The following is a 6,240-nucleotide window of genomic DNA, read 5'->3' as shown; positions in this document are numbered from 1 at the left end:
AATAATAGAATTACTGTCGGGGGGGGGTGCGGCTTGAACTCAGGTTTTTAACCTTCGGCGCTTTGATTATCACCGAAAATCCCGCTTTACTGCCGAGGATTTTCTACGGGGGAATTAATATAATATTTGTGATCACTCGTAATAATAAGAAGACGCTTTCTGCAACAGCCGTCCTGACATAGAAACCTAGAACCCGCCGACAGGACGGCCCCCGACGGCCCCCGTCTAGTCTAGGGAAGGAGTGTCATCCTTACTTGTTACACGAGATTTAACGTAGCCAACTCGCTTTGGCCAATGAGTGCTGACCGTTTTGCCTTCCTTGTCCGCCATTGGCTGCCCATTAGTCTGATTCGGAACACTGGACTGTAGATACGGCGTCTTCTAATATTTGTCCTGGGGTTCTGTTTGTGGGGGCCACACTCGCTATTTAGTCCTGTTGGTTTAATTACCCCCCAAATGTTCATTTATAAGTAGGCCCGTTGGTCGTTTTCTCTCCATTTTTCCCATCATCTTCCCTTTTTTTCCCTTCCCATCTTTTCCTTATTTCCCATTACCCCCTTTTTTTTTTTTTCTCCTCTTTCCTTTCCATCCCCTTTGTCTTTTTCAGACTTTTGTGTAATGTCCCTCTTGCCCGGCAGCGGACGCCCCCGTGCATAAAAAGATTTTACTATTAACATTTGCACATTTTTTTTGTATTTTTTTTTATTTTAATTGGTTTTGGGTTTTTTTTATTTCCGCTTTTCACTGGGATCCATCTACTTTGAGACTTGGATACAATGTATCTTAGACATTGTTCTAGGAACTGGTGGCGTAAATATGGAGGCTCCATCTAATCTTCATGGGTGAAGTCCCTGCCTTGGTCTTAAGAATGGTCAGGTAGACCCGTGGTATCCCCCGGCTCGCTCCGCCAGGCTCTGTGCTCCCACTTGTCTTGTAAGAGGCTCGTCTTTTCGTGATGATTAATGGAGAATTTCTTTTTGTGTTGTTTCAGTTTCCCAAACAGCCAAGATGGACAGCAACAGCTTCATTCAGTTTGACGTCCCGGAGTACAGCAGCACCGTTCTCAGCCAACTCAATGAGTTGCGCTTGCAGGGGAAGCTTTGCGACATCATCGTCCACATTCAGGGGCAGCCGTTCCGGGCGCACAAAGCCGTGCTGGCCGCCAGCTCCCCGTACTTCCGCGATCATTCGGCATTGAGTACCATGAGTGGCTTATCCATATCCGTGATCAAAAACCCCAACGTCTTCGAGCAGTTGCTGCTGTTTTGCTACACTGGAAGAATGTCCCTGCAGCTGAAGGATGTGGTCAGTTACCTGACCGCGGCCAGCTTTCTTCAAATGCAGTGCGTCATCGACAAGTGTACTCACATCCTAGAGACCATTCACTCGAAAATCAGCGTGGTGGGCGTCAGCGTGGAGGACGGGCAAAGCGATCAGAACGGGGTGAAGGACGACAGTTACTTTGCCAACCCGGGAGAGATTTCTCCGACCTACTGCGGCCAGGTGAGACCGTCTATCCTAAGCAGCGACTCCGTGGTCAACAAAGGTCTACGGAACCGCTCTCAAGAAGAAGGTCATTCGGACCGGGGGAGCAGCGGCAGTATTTCCGAACACGAGATACAAATAGAAGGAGAGCCGGAGCACGCGGAAGTGATCCGGGACAGCCAGATCACCGAAGTGAAAGTTAAAGCTGAGAAGGGGGACCGGCCGAGCTGCTCCGACAGCTCTTCCTTGGGGGACGACGGGTATCACACGGAAATGGTGGACGGAGAGCAGGTGGTGACGGTGAACGTGGGCTCCTACAGCTCCGTGCTGCAGCACGCCTATTCGTTCTCACAAACTGCTTCCCAATCTAGTGTTCCCGAGCCCTTCGGAGCCATAAGCAACTCGAGTCCTTCCAGGTCAATGCTTAGCTGTTTCAGAGGAGGAAGAGCGCGCCAGAAGCGGCCTTCCCACGTGGCCGGCGAGATGCGCAGCGTGATCCAGAGCTCGGAGACCGAGACCGCGCTGGGCACGCCAACCTACGAGACCAGTCCTCGAGAGCGCTCCACGCGGGGTTACTGGCATCCGTACAGCGAGAGGCTCATCTGTATCTACTGCGGCAAGACCTTCAACCAGAAGGGGAGTCTCGATCGGCACATGCGACTTCACATGGGAATCACCCCTTTCGTGTGCAAGTACTGCGGGAAAAAGTACACCCGCAAAGACCAACTGGAATACCACATACGGGGCCACACGGATGACAAGCCTTTCCGGTGCGAGGTGTGCGGGAAATGCTTTCCTTTCCAGGGCACTCTGAATCAACACTTACGGAAGAACCACCCGGCCGTGGCCGAAGCCAGGAGCCGCGTGCATTCGCCGGATCGCTCGGAAAGCTACGTGGAGCAAAGTGACGTTTCCGTGTCCGAAAGCAACCTGGACTCGAACGTCGAGATCCACAACTTGTCCACGACGCCCGAATAACCCCCCGCGTGGCCGAGGGGATACTGTATAAAGCACACATCACGTTAATCAATGCATATTTTTTAATATTCGCTTCTTTGGTAATATAACTCTTATAAGCCGAGAGAGAAAAAAAGCTGCCCTTTAACCCTTCGATCTTTGGAAATGCTTCTTACAGAGACTTTATAAAATATCTGGGTGATACACTAAACATAGACTTTTTTAACAGGGCTTTTTTTTTCCTTTTGTCCTTTTTTTTTAGCTTTTAAGGAGACAGGGTACTATTGCACTCCTGAGGAAGCGTATAGTAAGGGACAAAAATTGCTGTTTTTTTTTTTTACGACACACACAAAATCTGTAATTCTCTGAGGGTCGTGAATATCTGTGCCGTCAAGAAAAGAAGAAAACGTGGCCTTTATGGATAGCAACGATGCACATTTACTGGGTTCGTAATAATGAGGCATGTTTTGGGTGGGTTTGTTTGACAACGGTTTAAAAAAAGTGGATCCCCCCCCCCCCTTCATTATTCTTGCCATAAAACAGAATTTCAGGTTTTTAATGTTACCTCCACTGCATTTAAGCTCAGAAGCCGCCATATGATACGAGATAAAGGAGTAGTGTCTTCTTATACGTCCAGAAACTGGCAAAATGCAAACCCAAAATGTCATATTTCCACATGCGTAAATTGGGGTCATGCATCGAGGAGCTTATAAGAGGTTCCCCTCCGTGGACACGCTGTTTCTTAATGTATACTTTCCATATAACATACATAGTACGTGGCATCGTGCTTGTGTTCGAGTGTTTTCCAGACAGGCCTATTTTTTTTGCCCGTATTAAATAAATTAAGCGACTAAAAGTACCCGTGATACATCTAGAACACTACGGGTATATGACATCACCAGTCATAGGCCCATCGATCTCGTTAATATTTTTCTTGGGAGTAAAAAAATTCCAATTCTGAAACTGCCTGATGTTATATTTCTCCAACTCATTGCAATTTAAATGGAAAAAAAGGGGGATCTTAATGTTTTATCTCTGGCCCCCATTAGCCAACCATGTTCCGTGCGTAGAAGTTTTGATTTGCGGTGCTGAATTTTGAATCCTAATTTTGTGGATTTTAAGGTAGTTTCCGCTGTTTACTTTTTTTTGCTGTAGAATTTTCTCAGGCTGACTGTAAGAATTCACCCTACGTGGGGTTTCACGGATTTAGATAACGGGGAGGGACACCCCCTGTTACCCTTCCTCCTTTTCTCTCGACCCCCAGCTCTTCAAACCCGTTAAAAGGGGCTGTTTTTGGAAATACAATTTTGTTGTGTAGTTTAATTATTTAATAAGTTACAAATATCACATTTCTAAGTAATGAAAATGTATTTCTCTATTGAAGGGATACATTTTGGGTCTGTTCTCAAAGCATCGAGTTGAGTTCGGGCCGGCTGACAGCTCGCAAATCTACCCCGGGTGCCATAAAAAGTATGGCCGCTCCTCTGTTTACCGAAAGTCCATGTGACGCAGAAAAATTAATTCAAGCGGAGTTAGGCAGGCGGGCCCAAACTCAATGAGACTTGGTCGGTGACCAACTCAACAGGCTCGACGGCTGGCTCTCATGACCCACTCGGTTGAGACGCTCAAACTCAACTGGTACCATACAACCACCACTCGGGTCAACGGCAGCTCTGCTTCCTATGAATAGGTTGAGTTGGCGTCGCCGAGTCCGGCGGATTGCTTTAAAATGGAAACCCTTACAAATAGACAAATTATACGTACGCTGCTTTACGTAACAAAAGATTCCGATAAGTTTTTATTAGAAAAAGTAATAATTTGGGTACATTTTATTTTTTTTATTATTTTTTTTTTTTTTAGAGTTGTAAAAAAAACGAGCAATGAATAATTTAGAACAGAGCTGCCCCCTCTACACTACGACCGCGTTCACGTTAAACTATTACAAATTGATCCCCTTCCAAGTCTCGATGCTTTTATGAAAGGCCGGCGGACTTTTATTACGGCAAAAAATTTAGTTTTTTTGCATTTACAGTTTTTTACCTTTGCAAAAAAAAAAATGGACATTTGTGGTGCTACGTCTCGGTATATGTCGATACATTGGTTCGTCTTTAATATACAAATGTGAAACCTACTGCTATAACCGGTTTTTAACGTTATTTTATATGCACAAAGACCTCAGACGCACGTCAACACACGTTACACAGTATCATTTTTTTCCCCCCGACCTCTTCCGTTTGCTGTGGTTTTTTGTTTTTTTTTTGTTTCTGTTTTATAGTTTTTTTGATCGCGGCTGGCGTTTCGATTAAGGAGACATATTAGAATTTTCCGTTTGACGGTTTTACAAGCTTCATTTTGCAAAGTTTAAGAGCAAAGGGATATGTTCTGGTATTACGTTTACCAAAGATATGGATTTCAATATTTTTTTGTTTTTATTTAGTTTGTACTGTATTCGGATTACATTTTCATGAAACTTAAGCTTCTCCTTCAATAGACTTCCTCGTGTTTCTTTCCAACTTTTCGCTATCTCGTTCTAAGAATTATAAAGCCATAGAGGATAATCTGTAAAAGTTTTTTTTATTTTACATTTTATGTGTATTTTTGCTAACCTTTGGTCTGTTTTCCTTTTTGTGAAAAATCTTAATTTGGCCTCTCTTTGCCCAGGTGTAGAGTTATTTACCGAGTTATCCGTAGAACGTGCAAATTTGATACATTTTTATTAGAAATCTAATAGATTGCGAGCTTTTGAGAGGCTGCCTGGGTGTCTTGGGGTATAATGTGCCAAATTTGCCCTTTTTCATCCTTTGTATGGCGAATAAATGGAGGAAGGCTGTAGGATTATACCTAAAATTATCGGCAAAAGCTGCATTCGGTGATCGCCTCTTGTCTACAGAAGTGCGGAATTCTTCCCCATTCTGGTCACATGGTCTAACACTTTATCTTCGGGAAGGCAGAAAAGATTCTGTATGCGTTTTGACGCACGCTGACCTCTTCCGTACCGCGTTAAGTCGGCGCATTACACGTCTCTCACTTTCAGGACTTCAGGATTGCTAATTCCATCTAATTTTATTAATTTTTTTATCACCCCCTCGGTTTTTAGAGAAATGTGAAAATCGGCGTCTCCTCTCCCGCCCGTCGCCCTCCTCCTCCTATAAATATTTAACCTGTTACGAGAGACTGTGAAATCAGACATTTTATAAAGTTTATATAGATCGTGGTTTCAATTTTTACGTTTTTTTTTAAGCTCTTCTATAACATACAATTTATTACATTGGAGTATAGAAATATATATTATATATATTAGGAGATAGGATTGTAAATACACTTATTGTTAAGAGCGTTGATTTTTTTTTTTTTTTTTTTTCCCTCTCCCAATAACCAGTGTTCTGATTGGCTATTGAGAATGGCTGTTGACCGCCTACTGCCTGAGTGTTCCAGTCTGATATCACACAAGTTGTCAGACAAAGCAAAGCTAACTTCCATTATAAGCATGTTCATCCAAAGCCTGCAGTTTAATTTGAAGCCAAAACATACACATTTTTCCACATTTTTTTAAAACTTTTTTTTTTTTTTTGGAATTTTTGAAAAAAAAAATAGAATTTTTTTTACATTTTTTTTGGCATTTTTTTAAATTATTTTTTGAATGCAGGCAAATTCTAAAGGGCTGGGACAAACATAAACTTTAGTTAAAGACATATGTTTAACATTTTGAGAGCCAGAGGAAAGCCTCTGTTTTTTGTTTTTTTTGCACACCCTTTTGATCCTCAAATGGTTAATCAGAGTATTATAGTTTTTTCTATT

At 43.1% G+C, this 6,240-nt stretch overlaps 1 pseudogene; it reads left to right on the top strand.

Moving 5' to 3' along the window:
* Positions 1–1,008: 1,008 nt before the first annotated feature.
* On the top strand, positions 1,009–2,463 carry LOC149277436 (zinc finger and BTB domain-containing protein 34 pseudogene; annotated as a pseudogene).
* The last annotated feature ends 3,777 nt before the right edge of the window (positions 2,464–6,240 follow it).

The sequence above is a fragment of the Sceloporus occidentalis genome, unplaced genomic scaffold (assembly GCF_023333645.1).
Source record: "Sceloporus occidentalis isolate IW3139 unplaced genomic scaffold, rSceOcc1.0.p SCAF_214, whole genome shotgun sequence".
Classification (NCBI taxonomy): Eukaryota; Metazoa; Chordata; class Lepidosauria; order Squamata; family Phrynosomatidae; genus Sceloporus; species Sceloporus occidentalis.
This window is presented reverse-complemented; position numbering and strand designations above follow the sequence as displayed.